Genomic DNA, 23,526 nt, shown 5'->3' with positions numbered 1-23,526 from the left:
GGCCCTCCAACCCCCCCCCTCCCCCAAAGAAAAAACATTGTGAATTAAACGAAAATTTGGATATACCTGTGTCTGAGTCTGTGTCTGTGACATTTCCTCTGCTTCTGGGTCAGATATCAAACTGGAGTCTGATGCAGCACTTGGTGGCAGAGTGCAATGGGACTCTCTTGGATCATCTGTGTCAGCAAGAAACATCAGGTCTTTGAAGTACCACAAACGTGGGACATAGACATCATCAGCCCCTGCTCCAGATTTCTTGGACGCTTGTATTTTTTTATACTCCTTTTTAAAAAAAAGTCCACAAGTTAGCAATCTTGTGCTTTACATATAGGTCAGTTGGATCTTTGCAAACCTCTTTACATAGCTCCTTTAGTTCTTTGATGGCCTCATCACGCTTATATCTATTAGAATAATCCCTGGATTTCACATCCCATAAGCACGAAAAATTCTCTGTATTTATCAATGAATTGGGGAAGGAACTCAGTAGATGTGAATGTGAGAGGCATTTTCCTTTAAAAAAAAAAAAAAAATATGTATATATATTTTACTAAGTTACCTTGCAAAGCCTTGTTATACATGTGTAAAATATAACACATAATGATTTTGCACATTAATAATGACTAAATAAGAAGAATAAATAATACTTAAGACAATAGAACTAACAAGATATGAAAGTTTCAGGCAGCCTGTTCATATAATGGATGAGCCATGTGCCATGAATCGTGACTGAGATAAGTTTGGACAGGAGTGAGGTCTAATTTTTATCCTTTTTGAACAGCTCTTATACTGCAAAAGGACTTCTATCAGTAATAAAATAGCATATATTTACATTATAACACAGTATTTCCGTAGAAAAAGTGAAATATGCAATGGAGAGTCAGCATTTTGAACTTACCTCAGGGATGTGTGTTCAGCGTTCTCTGCACGAATAGACTTTCCTACGTCCCGAAAAGTCGCTGCATATTCGTGCAATGCGCACGTGCGTTATATACCATGTACAGGCCCCGCCTCTTCTTTCTTTCGGGGGCTTGTGGGAGAAATCATGGCAGAGGGACAAGACATGGCAGCTTCTCAGAGCGAAAGATCTGGGACAGATGAGGAGCAGGAAATCGTGGAGGTGGAAGAAGGTCACCAGACAACCATTGTGACAAGCCCCAGGAAGAAGAAAGCCACCAACATGTCTTTGGAGGAGATGGTGGACATGGTGAACATTCTTCAAAAGAAGGATTATGACTGCCGCAAGCAAGTCTACCCTAAAAAAAATGTGAGAAAAGATCAAATTCTGGAGAAAGTTATACGTGTCCTACAGAAAAACCATGGTGTTGAACGCACTAAAGATCAAGTGAGAAAAACGCTGGTCTGACTTAAAATCCAGAGAATCCCATCAGCTAAGGAAAATCAATAAAATTCTTCAAAAAAGTAAGTATAAAATTTTTAACAAGAATGTATGATGTTCTTGGGTTTTTCTGTGTGAGTGTATGTTCTGTATATGCCATGTGACATGTGCATGCAGAGAGTGCATACTACACAGCTTGCATCATTGTGATTTTCTATGCATATCTATAGTGTATTTTTGTCTTCTATACAGAAATAATATGCATAGTGTGATTGCATTTAAATATATGTATAGTATTTGAAGTTAAATACATGTATTTATTAATTTTCAAAGGACATTCTAGAAAGGCCCATGCAGAGGCGGGAAATGAACAGCAGACAAGTGCAGAGTCTGAGATGACGACTGACACAACACTGATATGTCTCACACCAGTTGAAGGCAGTGATTGGAGCAGCATTGCCACCAGTTCAGGTACATAACCAAATGTCACATAAACGTATGCTCATTATAACGTTTATACTGTGATTTTAATGATTTTTCATGTTTTCTTATAGGCTTTACAATGTCTACTGCTGGCAGTTCTCCATTCACTTCTGCATCTGCAAACCGCATGATTGCTGATTTAATGCAAATCAATTCAGATATTGAGAAAGTTTGCAATAAAATGAAATCGTTTCAAGGCAGGATTTCTGATGTGATAGACCAATTAGCAAAGGTTTAAATACTCTGGAAACAAAAAAATTTTTTTAAGACCATGTTTCGTTATGGCACTTTAAAAAATAAAAATGGTTGTTATAAAGTAGGGGCCCATTCACACTGTCCGCATGCACCCACGTACTCCATTCTGCTGAAAGGGGGGTCCACCCCCAAATCCCCTATGAGCAGGTGTCTGACAGCTCTTTCTCTGCTCTTTGTGCAGAGACAGAGCTGTCAGAACCCCACCGTTCTCTTTTGGGGACCACCTGTCCATTTTCATCATATCCATCCGATCCGCCTGACAGATGTAAATGATAATTTCCATCCGTCAGGCTTTGATCTGGTCGGATAGCAGCGGATGTCAGTGGACATGTTTCCACTGACATTCGCTGCCCTATGGGGATGCATGGAACATTCCAATGAGTTCCGCCTGACAACATGACAGGCGAATCTCATTGGATTGTGAGAAAGGGCCCTTGCTCTGACTTGCACTTTATTAAAAATACAATTGCACTATGTGACTGTTTATGTACTTTTGTACTGTTAAATTTTGGCTGTATGTACATATTTACTAACTATATTGATGTACATATGTACAAGCTTTTAAGATCCTAAATAGGGAAATGTTTGTGTGCTGGACATGCGCAACTACACTTTTTGTTTATTGTTCATCCTATAAATTGATGGTTATTTTGAAATTGGTTTCAAGTGTCTTTATTTCATGCATTATGTGATATTAACTGTATACACAGCTATTGATCTTTATGGTAGTATAGACAATGACATTCTCATCAAAATAATCTACTGTTAAAATGACAATTAGGATAACCATATGTTATTAATGACAAACAATATTGGAACATATACATCCTGCAGAAAGAAAACTTGCTGTACCATTTATTCTGCAGCTGTACAACAATGCAGTGGGTCCGTTTATTGAAAAAAGGTGTTAAAAGTCATTTTGCAATACACATACTTTTGTGTTTACACTTTTCATGCACACATATTGGCCTCTTAGCAGAGTTTGCTTGAACATATAATATTTGATGTATTGCGGTTTTTCGGCCGAACAGTCGTCCGTGTTGATATTCTTTTTATTTACCTTCCGGGTCATTCTTTTCGGAAACATGCGCAGTTGTGTGTTGTTCTGTGGAATCGAACGACTAAACCACTAATGATACGAAAATTGGACAAATTTCGCGGAAAAACCCAACATGTTAGATATGTGAATTTTTGCTGTCGTATGAAAAACGCATAGTTTACATACCACACTAACGATACGAAAATCGTTCGATAACACTGGCATTTACGGTTTTCGGACGATATTCGTATCGTCTATGGCCTGCTTAATGCAGTGGTTCTTAACCTTGTTGGAGGTACTGAACCCCACCAGTTTAATATGCGCATTCACCGAACCCTTCTTAATTGGAAAAATAAAATATGATTTTTTCAAATTCAAAACATAGGTATATATTATTTTAGGTATATATTTATACATAGGTGCACAAAATGAACAAAACCATTAAGAACAAAGAACAAAACCATTAAAACATGATTTTCACACAAAAACATAATAATGAATATTTACTGTAAATTAGTGTGACTTCTGCTGTTGTCTTTCAGAGACCAGTTCAGAAATGCACGGCTTTATCTTGGCAAGTGGCACTCTCATGTCATTTTCGCAACAAAGTCTGTTCCTTTTCTTTGTTTTTATGTCCAGCATCCCCCCTTACAGCAGGCCAGGGTGAGGGGGATCTATATGGGGGCCCCCGGACCTCACCTCACCCTGGCCTGCTGTAAGGGGGAGATCTATATGGGGGACGGGACCTCTCCTCACCCTGGCCTGCTATAAGGGGGGATCTATATGGGGGACCTCTCCTCACCCTGGCCTGCTATAAGGGGGATCTATATGGGGGACCTCTCCTCCCCCTGGCCTGCTGTAAGGGGGGCTCTATATGGGGGACCTCGGACCTCACCCTGGCCTGCTGTAAGGGTGGATCTATATGGGGGATGGGACCTCACCTCACCCTGGCCTGCTGTAAGGGGGGAGATCTATATGGGGGATGGGACCTCACCTCACCCTGGCCTGCTGTAAGGGAGGATCTATAGGGGGGACCTGGTCCCCCCTATAGATCCCCCCTTACAGCAGGCCATGGTGAGGTCCCCCATATAGATCCCAGGTCCCCCATATAGATCCCCCTTACAGCAGGCCAGGGTGAGGTGGTCCTGTCCCCCATATAGATCTCCCCCCTTACAGCAGGACAGGATGAGGTGAGGTCCGGACCCTGGCCTGCTGTAGGGGGGGATCTATATGGGGGACCCCACAGTGACCTAACCTCACCCAGGCCTGCTGTAGGGGGGGATCTATATGGGGGACCTCACCCTGGCCTACTGTAAGGGGGGATCTATATGGGGGATCATGTCCCCCATATAGATCCCCCCTTACAGCAGGCCAGGGTGAGGTCCCGTCCCCCATTTAGATCTCCCCCCTTACAGCAGGCCAGGTTCCCCATAAAATAGATCCCCTTTACATAGTCTTCTCAGTGTTCTCACACAGTCAGTCACTAGACTAGTACAGCCAGTACTACTCCAGTCCTACCTTTTTTTCACCTGTGTCCCGACTCCCGATCACAGGCTAGGTTTTCCTCCTGCAGGCTGCAGCACCACTGTCACCACTGGCTCTCTGGCCTCTCACCTGCCGGCTTCTTCTGCTGCTGCCTGGCCTGGTGGTTCTCTCCCGTGCTGCGCTGGGCGGCCGCTGCACGGGTTAGTCCCTACCCCAGACAGTCCCTCTGCACAGCCAGCAGTGAGAGTGAGCCAGGGGCAGAGAGAGCTGCGAGTGCGAGCAGACTCAGTGGGCGGCGGCGGCCAGCCTATCATGACAGAGTGAGTGACATGACACTGCGGAGCGGATGCGCCCCCCCCCCCCCCAGATGTTGCGGCCGGCCCCCCCTGCACCCCCCGCGCTACGCCACTGGATGTTATGTATTTCCATGATGACGGCGCGGAGTGGGAGCGGAAGGACATGCCCGAAACTGGAGAAATAGTCCCTGGCAGCGAAGTGGTACTAGCGGAGGGTGTGCCGAACCCTCGAGACTGACCCACCAAACCCCTGGGGTTCGATCAAACCCAGGTTAAGAACCACTGATCTATTGTATAAAGGCATGAATAACAGTACACAGGGGACTGCAACTCTTAAAACCTCACTACAAATCTATAATCATTATTTGAACATTCTTAATGAAACCACCCACATACACTCTTCAAATCAGCCTCTGTGGTTTTACCCTTGTTTACCCCATTTTGCTGATCTTTCAGACAGCTTATATTGGGCAGGATATGACCTAAAGTATCTCTGCCCCACCAGTTGTATGAGGATAGAGTATTTAAAAGATTTTTACAAATACAGCGGGGAGTTTCGGGTACCTCTTACATGGAACTTTTGATAACTACAGCTAGACCATGCAGCAGAGGCTCAGGTAGGACTTAGAGAAGTGCAGCTATGTAATTCTAAGTTAGAGCGTGCAATTCGCTCACCTGAACACTCCAAACGCATTTCCACTTATTACGCACTGCTATAAGAAAAACTATCATGCCAATTAGAAAAGAATCCATGCCAGGTGGGCGGTGGACATACCCGATCTTACACTTGTTGACTGGAAATAAGTATGAAGCTCCTATTAAGATACTGTTATTTCTGCTGGGGATAAATTAATATATTTAAGGTATTTCCACTAAACATACAGTATTATACCCCCAAAATACTTTTTTGATGTGTAAAACTAGTGATCGACCGATATCGGTTTTTCGTTGCCGATACCAATATTTTGGCCATTGCATATCGGTATCGGCAGATATGGGCCGATATTTTCGTACATTTAAAAAAAAAAAATTTATTTGTATCACTTGACAGGTAGTGTTGTGGAGGGATCTGGAGATCTTCTACACTTATAAGCATCCAAAACGCCAAGTTTGGCTGTTTTGAATGCTGTCATTTTTTTTAATCTGGCGCCAGTACCCAGAAGTGATGTAATGACATCACTTCATTGCTTATATCTTTAATTTGTACATATATGAGTGGCATATTCAATAACATTTGTAAACGGAATTATGCTATGTGACATCATTTTACCCTCAAATGAGCAATATTTGGAATATCGGCAATATCGGCCAGTTCCGGCGCCAATACAGATGTATCGGCAAAAGTCAATATCAGCCCTCGATATATCGGCCTTGTCAATAATCGGTCGATCCCTAGTGTAAACGGCCATCTCCCACTTGTCATAATTGCGAGATGGAGCAGGGAGACATTTTTAAATGGTATGGTACTGTAATAGGGTCAGACCATTTTGGTAAGCAGTCACCGCATTTATCCCTGATACCTTTGAGTTCCCCAATATCTGGAGACCCAAATGGTGTCTCCTGGGGGTGTTTGAGGATGTTGAGCTTCCTACTAAGACCAAATAGTTTTTGCAGCTATTACTTTATTATGCCAGAAAAAAATTGATATTGTATTGGCTTCGGTCTGAACCCTTACATATTAGTCTGTGGAAGCAGGTCATAAAACAAAACCTCCCGTTATAAAAAATTTACCAAAATTTGGGGTAGACTCACAAGACGCAATTGACTCTTTGATAGGTTTAATATCTAATCCATCTATAATGATGGAGTATTTATAATGGTGACAATATTCAAGAGGTTTTTTCATGATATGTGGAATTTAATAGGTAACCATGTTGCTTGTACTCACTTCCTTATATGGGAAGTAGGGTTATAGATTTACTCTGTTTTACTCTGGTTTGTTTACTGTTCTTTAGTAATGAGACAAACAGATCTGAGTGATTAGGAGGCACGTTTCAGTATGTTTTCTTCTCACAATACTGGTATACTAGAATTTTGGTGTATAATATTATATAGAAGATGGGTTGCTGAGATGTATTCTTATGATTTTCATCATTTACAAACTGTATGCCTGTTCTTTTTCTTTCAATAAAACAAGTTAAAAAAAAAAAGAGAGAAGATGCTGCAGGACAAGATGAAGTAAAAATTAATAAAAAAGGGTGAAAAAAAACCCTTCCATCCCTTCATTCCCAAATTTTCCAAGATACGCAGCATTTTGCTTCCTACAGGACAGTTAGTAAGGGTTTACCTCTACTTTAAGAGATCTGCCAGTGCCCACCAGTCCTACAATAATCTCTCCCTATATACTTTATCAGTGGCACTCCTTATTCTTAGCCCATTTCAGCTAAAGTGCATTGTCATATGGTTGTCAGGAACCCAAAATTTTATAGTGCGGAGGCTGCCTTATCCAAAAGCTCCCTTATTAGCCAGGCCAAAGGTCAAAGGCCAGGCAATACAAAATGGTTACTTTGGCAAAGTCGCACATTATTTTGTCAAGTCCACAAATCGCAAACATGCAGGATTTGGTTCCCATGGTAGCAGAAATGACTCATCTTTTCCAACTTGCTCTATATACAGTGTAATACCAAATTGCTGTTTGACTATGGCATATGTTCTAGTTCAATACCCTGTCTGGCAGTTAAACATCTAGATACAGACTTCTTGCCACTGTCGCCAAAGGGGTTAGCCTTTGGGTTGCAAGCCCCATCAGTTTAATAAGGGGGCCCCGAGAGGCAGGAAACTTGCTAGCACCAGACACCTACTCTGCATCTCCTGCAAGGTCCTGATACTTAGAATATCTGCACACATGTCTCAGATACCGGCAACTGGCAGTGCAGAGCTGAAGGAACTCCTAGACTCCTCCTCTGCTCTGATGTGCCATATGACACAACCAAGGGGTAACCTGGGAGGCAGAAGTTCACCTGCCTTTGTGCCCTGCTGAATCTGAGATCTGGTAGGTGGACAGGCATAGACCTTTTGTTTGGGAAAAGGAAGGGGGTGAGAATTCCTAAAATATAAGTAAAGTCAGCCCTACAACAAAAATGAGTCAAATATAAGCTGCTTGCAATAAAGGAAATATACAACTCTCAAAGTAACCAGATAAAAGAAATGCAGCGCTAAAATAAAAAACAGTGAACAAACTTCAAAATAAAGACTCTAAGAAAGCGAAGTCCCAAGTGATTATTAACAGTTCATCTGTGTCTCCAAGGTTATTCCATGATAAAACTTCCTCATGCACAGAAAATGGGAGGAAGTGACAACTCACCAGAAATAGATGCTTTCTCAACCAAGAGCACATCACACACGCTTTTAGTGATCAATCTATGGTGTAGTCATCTTAGTTTAATGGTTATCTGTATCCACTTCTCCTCAGGATATCACAATGATGCATCACAAGGATTACCATAACGTAATAAATCATATAGAGTAGTAATTTATAATAAAGAGTTTTTTTATAGTTTAATAGGAATAGGCAACCATGATGAAAATGATATTCAGTGTACACTCGTGACCAAAGGTTCTCCACCTCCATGCAGTGAACACTGCCATTAGAGTATGCAGCTGACAAACTTGACAGAATGGATGGATGGAAGCCAAGCATCAAATCTCCTCTTATAGGGTTTACTTCATATTACTCTTCAGGGGACACTTAGCCAATCATTCAGTAAATGCCGTACCACCTATTGATTCCATTAGTAGGTTTGTATTTATTCCTTTAATAGGGCGAAAACACTCATCTTTATTGCAGTAAAATTCCTAAAATAGTTTCTTGGTGTTATAGTGCAAGGTACCCCTGGAAGTCAGAAAGCCTTCTTAGAAAGTATTGTGTGTCTCTCTGTGTGCAATCTGTAAATGTTTTAGTATTTAGTGTGTTCATAAGTGATTCTGACTTTTTAACCTACGTCTTTGACCCCTGCCTGAGTCTGTGTTTTCTCACTGCTCTAACATCCTCACATGCGCCTCACCTGAGATGTTCTTTCTCTAGATTTTGAACGCTCTTTGTATAATTTTTCTCCATTCGTTGGCCTATGAAACCTAATTTCAGTTTCCTTTTTGCATTAGATACGTGTGTCCACCTTGTTTTTTCCTAATGTGCATGCCTGGGTTTTGTCCTTGTGACCAATTTCCTGTCTTGTCACCTTACTACCCAACATTACTCAGCTTCTTATGTTAGAGGTTCAGTATTTGTCTGTATTACCCTATACCTTGTCTCCAGTAATCTTAGACATGTTGCTGTCTACCCTGCTACTTATAGTTTTCTTTCTAGATTAGCCTCCTATGTTTGTGCTGTATTAAAGGCCATTCTTTGTCTGATTTCGAGTTTGAGGTTTGTGTTAACCAGTCTATTTGATCTGAGCCTTCAACCCTTTATGGCTTTTAACACCTGGATTTCTCTTTTGACTATGTTATTGGTAACCAATCATGCTTTTTTCCACCATTATACTAGTCCTAATGCTTGGTTTTTCCATCTTTCTAGTTTATTATCAGCAGATTAGATCAGATCAAGCCTTTTAAGATATAGACCAAACTGTCTGAACTGTGTTTTCTTTGTCTGAAACATCTTTTCTGTATCACGCAGAGACATCATAAACTTACTCTGAATTTTATTATATATTTTATAGATTCATCAACGCCTGTGGTGCTGTAGAAAATAATATAACAAGGAAGCAGAGTACATGTACATAAAACATTCCAATGACCACTGTATACAATTTTTAGCAACACATAGCAGGTAATAACAAGGAACAACAGGAGAGATAGCCATAAATGTTTGAGTTTATGATCTAGAAAATTTTAGTCATTAATGTATCACTTTGGCTATTCAGCTAAGGATGGGTCATCTTTAGGCATTATTATTGACTGTTTGTTGGGAGATCAGATTGGGCAAGGCACTACCCTAATTATACTATTTCAATGCATTTTCCAATACCAAGAGAAAATGCATTGCTTTAGAAGGGCCAAGTCATACCAACAAGTTTTATTTTGTTGTAAAATAAAAAAAATTGCATGTTATATGCTGCATTTCTGTTTAATTGACCAACATTTTGACTGCCAAAACAGCATAATTTCTCCTTATGTAAATCTGCATAACTTTTCTACATAACAAATTCACAGTTTTGCAGAGGTTGTAATAACAATAATGTGCAGCATAAAAATTAGGTTACAATGTTTAACTGTTTCGTATTCTTCCTCTTTTTTTCATTAAATATTATACTAAGCTACAGAGGAAAAATAGTGGAGGCAGAAAGTAAATACATGAACCAATTCCCTTCACTGATATACCAGGTCACTCCTTACAGTGTATCCTCTTTCCCTGTTTAAGCACAAATGCGCTTCTAGCACATACCCTGGGATTAAAAATGGTAAAAATAAACTTGTTTCTGGCCCACTTGAATCTACTTAAAATATTTGCAAATGTTGGCGTGTGGCTTGACTGTTGATTTGATGGGATATATGTGTTAGAGCTCCTGATGCTGGACCTGAGCTTTGCTCTTATTTTGTCAATTCTCAACTTTTGCATGGAGAATACTGGCATTGATTAGGATTGAATCTAGCTTGTCTGATGTGGGGGTTCAGTAACAAATGTCAGGGGGCAAAGGATGAGAGGTCAGATGGGCAGTGAACTGGGGGCCAGCAGGGCAGAGGACAGGGTCAGCAGTTTCAGGTGTACAGAGGGTAGGGTTCAGTAGTAAGGGAGCCACAGTTCAGAGGTTAGTAGTAGGGGAGTCAGTGTTCAGAGGACAGTAGTAAGTGATGCAGCGGGAGGGGCTCAAAGGGGAAGATTAGACAGAATATTTGCCTGATCACAGTATAAACTGCACACACATACCACAGTCCTTGCACCCACAACATTTTCCTACCTACTTTGTCACAAGAGACAGTCTCACAAATACATATAAACCTAAGAACGAAAATTAATTTTAAAAATGTAAAAATTTAAATTCCATATGCTTTTCTACACACAAAAAGTGATCACTTTGTCTGTCTGAGCCTACCTTAAAGAAGAACTTCATTAAAACCAACAACTGTTGGGACAATAAACACTTTGGTCCTGACTATGTAATGCACAGCATAGTGTATATAATGCAGGGGTCATGAGTAAGTAATATACAACACAACATATACAGTGCAGCACCAGGAAGAGCCTGCCTGTGTAAATTGGATTACCCCTTTTTATCAATAATCTCCATCAGAGCTCCCCTCAAACTGAGTTCCCCCTCTACATTAGAGTCCTCCCCCTTACATCAGGGTTCCCAGTGTCTGCCCCCCCCCCCATCAGGGTCCCCAGAATCACTACTCTTGTGTCAGGGTCCTCAGAGTCAAACCAGTTAGATCAGGGTCCCCAGAAACTCCTCATTACCATCAGGGTCCCTAAAGTCACCACCCCTATTTCAGGGTACCTAGAGCCCCGCCGCATACATCATGGTTTCTACAGTCACTCCTTTTACGGAGGGTCCCCAGAGTTTCCTTGGTTACATCAGGTCCCCAGAGTTCTCCTTTTACATCAGAGCTCCCCATCGTCCTTACATCAAAAATGCAGAGAAGTGTTAAATTTAAAAAAAAATCTTCTCACCTGATAAAATAGCTTCTACTGCACATAGCCTTATTTACTGTACTGCCAGGCCGACTGTGTATCTTGATCTCCAGTCTATGCTAACAGGTCCGGCAAGCAGAGATTAATGTTCACTGCACATTCCAGTTCAGCCTTATTTACTGCTGAGCTCACTGTCAGTGTGCCAGTATACACTGGGAATCAAGATATAAAGTCAGCCCTGCAATAAATACAGCTATGTGCAGTGGAAGTGTTGTTATCAGATGAGAAGATTTACTCTAATTTAACACTTTACTTCTTTGCATTTGTTTACTTGGCTAATCTTACTAGAAGAGGGGTAAGAAAGCTGCTAGAGCTTCAAGTGCTGCCTCTACATGGAGATGCTGTACCCAGGGCAGGGCAGCACCTTTTGCCCCCTCCTTGTTCTGCCCTGGGTGAAGGAGTTCAGCAGCCAAAGCACTGTGTCAGAGGTGGAGGAGGTTGGGGGGTTGGGGGGGGGGGCGAATGGCTCTGGGGGGCACAGTTGAAGTCTGAGGAGATGCAGCCCACACCAGCACCTCCCCTCCCATCCCCATTTTAGGTTGGTTTACTAAAAATATATATACAGGTAATTTTGAAAAGGAATTATCCCCCAAGCTTAGTGAATGAGGAGAAGCTCTGCTGATGTCCATCATTCAATCATGTGCAAATAAAAATGACACACATATATATATATATATATATATATATATATATATGTATATATATATATACATACAGTGCCTTGCAAAAGTATTCGGCCCCCTTGAACTTTTCAACGTTTTGCCACATTTCAGGCTTCAAACGTAAAGATATAAAACTGTAATTTTTTTGTGAAGAATCAACAGCAAGTGGGACACAATCATGAAGTGGAACGAAACTTATTGGATATTTCAAACTTTGTTAACAAAAATAAAAAACTGAAAAATTGGGCGTGCAAAATTATTCAGCCCCTTTACTTTCAGTGCAGCAAACTCTCTCCAGAAGTTCAGTGAGGATCTCTGAATGAACCAATGTTGACCTAAATGATTAATGATGATAAATAGAATCCACCTGTGTGTAATCAAGTCATCCGTATAAATTCCCCTGCACTGTGATAGTCTCAGAGGTCCATTTAAAGTGCAGAGAGCATCATGAAGAACAAGGAACACACCAGGCAGGTCTGAGATACTGTTGTAGAGAAGTTTAAAGCTGGATTTAGATACAAAAAGATTTCCCAAGCTTTAAACATCCCAAGGAGCACTGTGCAAGCGATAATATTGAAATGGAAGGAGTATCAGACCACTGCAAATCTACGACGACCTGGCCGTCCCTCTAAACTTTCAGCTCATACAAGGAGAAGACTGATCAGAGATGCAGCCAAGAGGCCCATGATCACTCGGGATGAACGGCAGAGATCTACAGCTGAGGTGGGAGACTCTGTCCATAGGACAACAATCAGTCGTATACTGCACAAATCTGGCCTTTATGGAAGAGTGGCAAGAAGAAAGCCATCTCTTAAAGATATCCATAAAAAGTGTCATTTAAAGTTTGCCACAAGCCACCTGGGAGACACACCAAACATGTGGAAGAAGGTGCTCTGGTCAGATGAAACCAAAATCGAACTTTTTGGCAACAAGGCAAAACGTTATGTTTGGCGTAAAAGCAACACAGCTCATCCATCCAATCGCTCTCCATCCAAACTCACTGAGCTCGAGCTCGATGTAAAAAACTGATAGAGACATACCCCAAGCGACTTACAGCTGTAATCGCAGCAAAAGGTGGCGCTACAAAGTATTACCTTAAGGGGGCTGAATAATTTTGCACGCCCAATTTTTCAGTTTTTTATTAGTTAAAAAAGTTTGAAATATCCAATAAATTTCGTTCCACTTCATGATTGTGTCCCACTTGTTGTTGATTCTTCACAAAAAAATTACAGTTTTATATCTTTGTGTTTGAAGCCTGAAATGTGGCAAAAGGTCAAAAAGTTCAAGGGGGCCGAATAATTTCGCAAGGCACTGTATGTATATATATATATATTTTATCTCTTTTATTTACTATTTATATTTCTACTGAGTGTCAGGAGTTCAGCTATCGCTATACTTCCAGAGTTCACTTTGCTGGGTATTGTTTCCTTCGCTTAGTGAATGAGGTGAAGCTCTATGTCCAAAATCGAATCAGGTGCAAGCAAAAATACTGTTTTATTAAATTTTCCTTGCATATCATTCTGTATTCTTTGCAAAGTGAATTTCCTCCACATTTAAGCCAAAAGAAAATCCCCTTGCAAAGTGAACAGCCTATTTGCCTTTAGTAAATTAACCCCTATAAAGATGAGGGCTCGGACTTGAAGAACTACTAAATATAGGCTGGCTTATAATAGGTTAAGTTCAACAAGGGGTATGTCAACTCATGAACTTATGTTTTTTTTTTTTGCTATTGGTGATCCCTACATTTCTGGTGGTCTGACATGTTGGTGAGGATACAGATTGGTACAATGGAAGCATTTTTACAGATTTGCAAGTACTAAAATACAGAGAGGAAATACTTTCAATTTTTTAAACCTATAAAACAAAAAAAATTATATATATATATATATATATATATATATATATATATATATATATATATATATATATATATATATATATATATATATACAGTGCCTTGCGAAAGTATTCAGTCCCCTTGAACTTTGCGACCTTTTGCCACATTTCAGGCTTCAAACATAAAAATATAAAACTGTAATTTTTTGTGAAGAATCAACAACAAGTGGGACACAATCATGAAGTGGAACGAAATTTATTGGATATTTCAAACTTTTTTAACTAATAAAAAACTGAAAAATTGGGCGTGTAAAATTATTAAACTGTTAGAGAAAGTGCTGCCAGAGAGGAGGTCTGCAGATTCATTTCTGAATCCTAATGACCCCCGGAGTATTTTTTATTGTAATCTTCTGTATAATATTTGTAGGAAAACTTCAATGGGGACCTTGAGAAACAGTGTATGGGTGCCATTTGTGCATTTTCCATGCATCATAGTGCATCTAAACACAGTGGCGTGCCACCACCAACTCACCTATACACTGTTTCTCAAGGTCAACCAGTTTTCCTCTAGGAACCTCTACTGGGCCATCTCCCTCTTTCCCTCAGCATGCTTTTGGGACCTTCACTGCCCCATCTCCTTCTTTCTGTCTGCATGCTCATTCGACATACACTGGGCCATTTTCCAGTTTATATCACCCATCTTCCGGGAGGGATCTTCCCCTTCATATCACCATGCTTCACCACGACTGCCCCCACTGCCAACACACTTTGAGCCACAAGCTCAATAACAAACAGTTTCCCAGGGGATACAGTCCCAGTTTACCAAGATTTGTTTTTCTTTTTTTTATTGTATTTCTATTGTTAGATCAGTGGTCTCCAAACTATGGCCTGTGGGCTAGATTTGCCCTTTACTTACCTCCCACCCTTGGGGCTCCTTTTCTCCCAACTGATACCAATGATGGTACACTGTTCCTCCTACTGATAACAACAATGGGGCACAGTTTCTCCCATCAATACCAATGCTGGTGCATTATTTCTCCCACTAATACCAATTATGGGGCACTATTCCTCCCAATGATACCATCAATGGGACACTATTCCTCCCCCTGATACCAATGATGGGGCACTGTTCCTATCACTGATACCAATGATGGGGCCTTTTCCTCCCACTAATACTAATGATGGGGCACTATGATGTGGGGGAAATTCCTTTTACTAATACCAAAGATGGGATGTTATTCTTTCCAGTAATACCAATGATGGGACATTATCCCTCCCACTAACACCAATGATAGTACACTATTTCCACCACTAAAACCAACTATGGGGCACTATTCCTCCCACTAATTCCAATGATGGAGCACTATTCCTCCCTCTGATATGAATGATGGGATACTATTCCTTCTACTAATACCAATGAAGGGGCACTATTCCTCCCACTAATACCTTTGATGTAACACTATTCCTTCCACTACTACCAATGACGGGACACCATTCCTCCAACTGATACCTATGATGGGACACTATTCATCCAACTGATACCTATGATGGGACACTATTCCTCCAACTAATACCAATAATAGTACACTATTCCTCCCACGAATACCAACAATGGGGCACTATTCCTCCCACTAATACCAATGATGGGGTAATATTCCTCCTACTAAAACCCATGACGGGACACTATTCTTCCTACTAATACCAATGAAGAGGCACTCTTCCTCCTATTACTACCCAGGGCTGGCCCAAGACATTGTGCTGCCTGGGTCCAAGAATGAAATGCTGCCCCACCCCCCACCCCCCAAAAAAAAAAAAAAAATCACGCCCACCAAAAGGCCCCCACATCCATTATTTGATATCATGATAAATACAATTAAATTTATCAGAAAGTCAGATTTACATGTAACAGCACCTTGTCTATATGCAGATTTTTTTAAGGGGCTGCATTGTGGAGAGGGGAAGGGTGAAAGGGCTGCTTTGTGGAGTATAGGGACAAAAAACAAACAAACAAAAAAAAACAGTAATAACTTTATTAAATATAACATTTTGAAAATATATACTGTTATCTTCTTCCATACCCCACCAAACACCCACTGTCTGTCCTCATGTCACTCCTTTGTCTGCCGCGGCCACCCCCACTAGAAGTTCCAGCCTGTCCTGGAGTGCGCTGATGTCTGACGTCATTGTGCACACCACAATCAAGTGAGAGATGTTCCCCAGAGAAGATGCTCTGCCTCCTCATACTCATCAGTTTGCACTATGGGCGGCAGCATGAAATGGGGAAATGGCGCCATAATGCTCCGCAAACCGATGACACACAAAATTGCTTGAAAAAAAGTATTGAGTGTCAATTTGCTGCACCTCCTAAAGTGCCGTCTGGGTCCAATGGACCCATCGGGACCCATGGTAGGGCCGGCCCTGCTACTACTAATGATGAGACACTATTCCTCCAACTGATACCTATGATGGGACACTATTCCTCCCAATACTACCAAAGATGGGACACTATTCCTCCAACTAATACCTTTGATGGGACACTATTCCTCCCACTACTAACAATGATAGGACACTATTCCTCCAAATAAAACTTTTGATGAGAAACTACTACTCCCACTACTAGTGTACCAACCAATAATCAATTCCACAGTAGCGCAACCACTGGTACTATGCAGTGGACATTTATATATTTGCAAGTGATATAATCAAATATGAAAATAATACAAGACATTCAAACATTTCAAAATTATACAAGTCTATACAACTGTCAAAATACCTGTGTATAAATCAAAAATACATCTCCAAAGTGATTCAACTCAAGAAAGTTTGTGATTAAACGTCAACTCTCTATGTGCGTAGAGCCAGGAATAATACACCTTATATCCACCACCAGTGCAATTAAATAGAGCCTTCTCCTCTATGGAAATGCACTCACCAGATTGAATTACTTTTCACTCTCACGAAAAGGCAAATAAGCTTTATGGTCAATATCCACCCGGTAGTATCACTCCACAAGGTCTCCTCTCATCGCATGTGTGTGAGAGAAAACAAAAAGCCTCCAATGGTGCATTATTCCCATAAAAACATTTATTAAAATTCAAGTAAACCACTCACATTTAAAATCATCTTTTTGCGGCAATCACAGCTCCAAGTCACTTTGGATAAGTCTCTATGAGCTTGCCACATCTTACCACTGGGATTTTTGCCCATTCCTCCTTGCAAAACTGCTCCAGCTCTTTCAGGTTGGATGGTTTGCGCTTGTGAACAGCAATCTTTAAGTCTGACCACAGATTTTCTATTAGATTGAGGTCTGGGCTTTGACTAGGCCATTCCAACACATTTACACGTTTCCCCTTAACCACTTTAAACCGGAGTTCCGGCCTGAAAAAAATTTAGATAAAAATACCCCCAGGACAGTCATGGCTAGTGCATTTCAGCAATGATAGCCTCTGAACTGTCCCTGGGTTCACTTACCTTTTAGAATAAATACGTACCTTGAAAATTTCTTGTCCAGCGCTGCCATCTCAGATGTGGGCAGCTGAAGCCAGGGCGTCCTCTTTGGCATCCTTTTCGGTCCCAGAATGCCCTGCACCGACCCCGCTCGTCAGTTCCAGTGCAGGCACATCATCCCTGCACAGCTTCTGGGCATGCCCAAAAGCCGTTTAGCAGGGAATGACGTGCCTGCGCTGGAACTGACAAGCGGGGCTGGTGCAGGCGCATTGATTCCTGGGAGCGATGACGTTCAGCTCCCAGGAGTCAACGCAAGCAGGAAGTAACAGTGGCGGCCGTGTACGCAGAGGGAGGAAGAGGAAGAAAGGTAAGTATATTTTCTTTATAAACAAGGTAAATGAAAAAAAAAAAAAATTATAATGATCCAATTGTTTTACACGTAATTTTGAGCAAGCGGAAAGTGAAAAACAGTTTTCAGAGTGGAACTCTGCTTTAAGATCGCGCCTATTTATGACACTTTTTGTTTACAAGTTAAAATCAGTATTTTTTGCTAGAAAACTACTTAAAACCCCCAAACATTATATGTATATTTTTAGCAAAGACTCTGGAGAATAAAATGACTGTCATTGCAATATTTTTTGTCACGCGGTATTTGCGCAGCAGTCTTTCAAATGCCATTTTTTGGGGAAAATTACGAAAAATCTAATTTCACTGCATTTTAAAAAACTAAACAGTAAAGTTAGCCCATTTTTTTTGTATATTGTAAAAGATGATGTCACACCGAGTAAATAGATACCCAACATGTTACGGTTTAAAATTGCGCACACCCGCGGAATGGCGACAAACTACGGTCAATAAAAATCTCTATAGGCGACGCTTTACATTTTTTAACGGTTACCAGTTTAGAGTTAGAGTGTAGCTTTTTTTTTTTTTAATTATTGCTCATGCTCTGGCGATCATGGCGATACCTCATGTGTGGTGTGAACAGCGATTTAATTTACGGCGCAACTTTAGTATAAGTTTTTTTCATGCGCGAGCTAACGGGGCAGCTAAATTTTTATTTATTCTATTTATTTATTTATTTTTTTAACTTGTACACAGGTTTAAAAAAAAAAAAATCTGATCACTTTTATTGCTGTCACAAGCAATGTAAACATCCCTTGTGACAGCAATATGCAGTGACAGGTACTCTTTATGGAGGGATCGAGTGTCTAAAAGACCCTCGACCCCTCCACTACACTTCCATGTATTCAAAACGCTGAAAACTGCAATTTTGAATACACTCACTTTTTAAAACTGCCGCCTTTAGCAGCCGAGTAACACATGGACGTCGCCTCCGGGTTACGTCATTGGAGACCTAATCAAAGCCGCATTTGGCTTAGATCAGGACTCCATCCAGCCGGCAGATGTGCCGGCTGGGTGCTCGGGTCTCCCGGTGGGACGGGATACCCAGGCAGAGCCGAGGGAGGGGGGGGGGGGACGTCCCCTCCCGCTCACCGGGGTAATGATCGAGCGGCTCACGAGCTGCATCGGTCGTTACACCTGGAAAGCCGACTGCCGGCTCTAAAAAACGGTACTGGGATGATGATGCCTCTAGCTATCATTATCCCAGTACAACCACTAAAAGTCAGCCGACGTAGTTCTACGTGGCTGGTCGTTAAGTGGTTAAACCACTCAAGTGTGGCTTTATCAGTGTGTTTGGGGTCATTGTCCTGCTGGAAGGTGAATCTCCATCCTAGCCCCAAATACAGGTACAGGTTTTGCTCAAGAAGATCCCTGTATTTTGCACCATCTGTCTTTCCCGCAACTCTGACCAGTTTCCCAGTCCCGGCTGCTGAAAAACATCCCCATAGCATGATGCTGCCACCACCATGATGGTGTTCTTTGGGTGATGTGATGTGTTGGGTTTGCGCCAGACATAGCGTTTTCTTCGATGGCCGAAAAGTTCAATTCTAGTCTCATCAGACCAGAGCACCTTCCTCCATGCCTTTTCGCAAACTCAAAACATGGCATTTTGTTTTTTGCTGAAAGTAATGACTTTCTTCTGGCCACTCTGCCATAAAGCCCAACTCTATGAAGCGTACAGCTTTTTGTTGTGCTATTTACAGATACTCCAGTATCTGCTGTGGAACTCTGCAGCTCCTCCAGGGTTACCTTAGGTCTCTGTGCTGCCCCTCTTATTAATGCCCTCCTTGCCCAGTCCGTGAGTTTTGGTGGGCGGCCGTCTCTTGGCAGGTTTGCTGTTGTGTCATATTGTTCCCCTTTGGTTATGATAGATTTGATGGTGCTCCTGGGGATCAAAGATTTGGATATTTTTTTATAACCTAACCCTGACTTGTACTTCTCAACAACATTGTCCCTTACTTGTTTGGAGAGTTCCTTGGTCTTCATGGCAGTATTCGGTTAGTGGTGCCTCTTGCTTAGGTGTTGCAGCCTCTGGGGCTGACAGATCATGTGACACTTAGATTGCACAGAGGTGGACATCATTTCACTAATTATGTGATTTCTGAAAGTAAATGGTTGCACCAGAGCTTTTTATGGGCTTCATAACAAAGGGGGTGAATACATACGCACATGCCAATTTTCTGTTTTCTATTTCTAAAAAATAGTTTTATGTATATATTTTTCTCATTTCACTTCACGAACTTAGAATATTGTGTTCTGATCGATCACATAAAATTCAGATTAACAAAACATCGAATTTAAGGCTGTAATGTAACAAAATAGGTAAAAAGTCAATGGGGATGAATACTTTTGCAAGACACGGTATCTTGTTTTGATTTGTCTTTTGATATTTATGAACAATAATAAAAAACAAAATCTTTGCATTTACTATTATGGGTTTAAATTGACTGGTAAATCTTGTGTGCAAATATAAGCCTGTTTAAATTTTAGTTCCATACAGAATATTAAAATTGTAAGGTTTCCTGCACACAATAGGAGACTGTTGTAGATGATGGCATAAAAGTAATAATTTTAATTTTGTTTTCCTATATATTTTTGGTGTATTTTGTTTGTTTGGAAAAAAAAGGGGTAAAAAAAAAAATAGCAACTGTTGCATTTTGGGACGCATGCTTGTGTTACTGTCTATTTAACCGTTTATGGACTGGAAGGTTTTACCCCTTAGTGACCAGGCCAATTTGTGCAATTTGGCACTGCAGGACCTTAACTGGTAATTGCGCAGTCACGCAATGCTGTACCCAAACAAACTGTATTTCCTTTTTCCCAGAAATAGAGCTTTCTTTTGGAGGTATTTTATTTTTTGCGATATAAACAAAAAAAGACCGAAAATTTTGAGAAAAACCTAAAGTTTCTAATTTTTCTTATAAAAATATCCAATAAACTCAACTTTTGTCATACATTTAGGCCAAAATATATGTAGCTACATGTCTTTCATAAAAAAAAAATCTCAATAAGTGTATATTTATTGTTTTGCGCAAAAGTTATAGCGTTTAGAAACTATGGTGTATATACAGGAATTTATGCAGCTTTTACTTTCTAACTGCCTATCTCATTTCTTTAAGTGCTAAAATGGCAGGGAAGTGCAACCCCCCTCCATCCCCCCCAAATCACTACTTTTTGGAAAGTAGACACCCCAAGGAATTTCCTTAGCGGCATGTTGAGCCCATTGAATATTAACCACTTTAGGACCGGAGGATTTTCCTGCTTTACGTCCAGGCCACTTTTTGCAACTTGGCACTGTGCGACTTTAACTGACAATTGAGCGGTCATGCAACGCCGTACCCAAACTAAATTTACGCCCTTTTTTCCAACAAACAGAGCTTTCTTTTGGTGGTATTTGATCACCTCTGCGCTTTTCATTTTTTGCGATATTAATAAAAAAAAGCGACAATTTTGAAAAAATAACAATATTTTTCTACTTTGACAGTTAAAAAATATCCAATATATTCAATTTTTGTCATATATTTAGGCCAAAATGTATTTAGCTACATGTCTTTGACAAAAAAATTCTCAATTAGCGTATTTTTAACCGCTTTAAGACTGGAAGATTTTACCCCATTCCTGACCAGGCCATATTTTGCGATTCAGCACTGCGTTACTTTAACGGACAATTGCGTGGTCGTGCGATGATGTACCCAAGTTATATTTATGTCCTTTTTCCCCCCACAAATAGAGCTTTCTTTTGGTGGTATTTGATCACCTGTGCGATTTTTACTTTTTGCGCTATAAACAAAAAAAGAGCAACAATTTTGAAAAAAATAACAATATTTTTTACATTTTTTTTATATGAAATTCCCCCAAAAAAATAAAAAAATCAGAATTTTTTAACATTTTAGGCCAAATTGTTTTCTGCTACATATGTTTGGTAAAAAAAATCACAATAAGCGCATTTTGATTGGTTTGCACAAAAGTTATCGCAGCTACTAACTACGGAAAATTTATGTCATTTTTATTGTTTTTTTTTTTAACTAGTAATGGCGGCGATCTGCGATTTTTTTTGTGGGACTGCGACATCGCGGCAGACAGATCGGACCCCTAACTGACATTTTTGACACTTTTGGGGGTACCAGTGACATTACTACAGTAATCAGTGCTATAAATATGCACTGTTACTGTAATAATGACACTGGCAGGGAAGGGGTTAACTTTATTGGTGATCAAGGGGTTAATGTATGCCTGGTGCTTACTGACGTGTGTGTGGGGGGAGGGGACTTTGTGACACAGGCACAGATCGCAGGTTCAGCTATGCTGAATCCTGTAATCTGTCACTGTCTGTCACGTAGGAGATCCGCCCGCTTTGTTTACACAAGCGGGCGGATCTCCTCACTCGATCCCCGACGATCGGGGAAGAGCGGCGGTGATCACTGCCTCTCCTCCCCTGGCCCGACTCCCGCTATGTCTGAATACAGTGGGAGCGAGCCTCCGGCGGTGCGCGTGCGGCACCCATAAAGGGAAGAGTCCAACGACGTAGGTCTACGTCGCTGGACGATAACGAGCCACTTTGCCGCAGTACGCTCCATGTGAGCGGGCGGCAAGTGGTTAAACTTTTTTTTTTTTACACAAAGTTGTCATTGAAATGATATATTGCTCCCGCATGCCATGAGTATATGTGGAATTACACCCCAAAATACATTCTGATGCTTCGCCTGAGTATGGGGATACCCCATGAAATGCCAAGATAGCACAAAACCCCCCCAAATGACCCCGTACATTTTTAAAAGCCTTTACAGGTTACCACTTTAGATTTACAGAGAAGGTCTACTGCAAGAATTGTTGCCGTCAATCTGACGTTCGCGGCGATACCTCCCATGCATGGTGCAAATGTTGTTTACATATGACACCAGACTGATGCTTGCGTTCGTCTTTGCGTGCAAAAATGGGGAGACAGGGGTGCTTACATTTTTTCTTTTTTTTTATTATTACACCTTCCCTTTCATGATATATGATAGCAATAAGTAGTGACAGGCACTCTTTTTTAAAAAATTGGGGTCTATTAGACTCTAGATCTCTCCTCTTCCCTTAAAGCATCTGACCACACCAAGATTGTTGTGATAAGATACTTTCCCAATTTCTCAATGGCGCTGTTTATATCTGGTGAAGCCGAAGTCATGAAATGCTCATAGCTTCCAGTGTCTTAGGCCACAGAGATGATTGGAACCATTCTGGTATCAGCTCTATGGTCAGTTAACAGAACCACCGGATGCAGTCTCGGGTTACCCGGTGGGACAGGAGAGCCCGAGAAAACCATGGAAGGCGGCGGGGCAAGGAATCCCCTCCCGCCGCTTGTAAAAGCAGTCCAGTGGCTAATTAGCCACAAAGATTGCTTTTACATGAAAGCCAACCACTGGCTGTAAAAAAACTACACCAAGATGATGCCTAAATCTGCAGGCATCACCCTAGTATGACCACTCAAAGTCCAGTGATGTACCAGTACATTGCTTATCCTTGTTGAGCATATATTGTAAGGTTCTTTTTTTTCCATGCAGCCTGTGGGCTGAACGAAAAAAAGAGAACCTAACAGATTCCTCCATTCACATTGATCGATGTGGATAAAGAAATCTCTGCCAGAAAGTGTGTAGTATGCCCACCAT

At 41.0% G+C, this 23,526-nt stretch overlaps 1 protein-coding gene across 1 annotated transcript in view; it reads right to left on the bottom strand.

Moving 5' to 3' along the window:
• LOC309549695 (sulfotransferase 6B1-like) overlaps positions 1-23,526 on the bottom strand; it is a 403,842-nt gene that overhangs the window by 6,912 nt on the left and 373,404 nt on the right. The window lies entirely within an intron of this gene.

This window comes from Pelophylax lessonae (genome assembly GCF_965119305.1).
Source record: "Pelophylax lessonae genome assembly, chromosome: 3".
NCBI lineage: Eukaryota > Metazoa > Chordata > Amphibia > Anura > Ranidae > Pelophylax > Pelophylax lessonae.
Note: the sequence above shows the minus strand (reverse complement) of the source record. Positions and strands in the feature narration are given on the sequence as shown.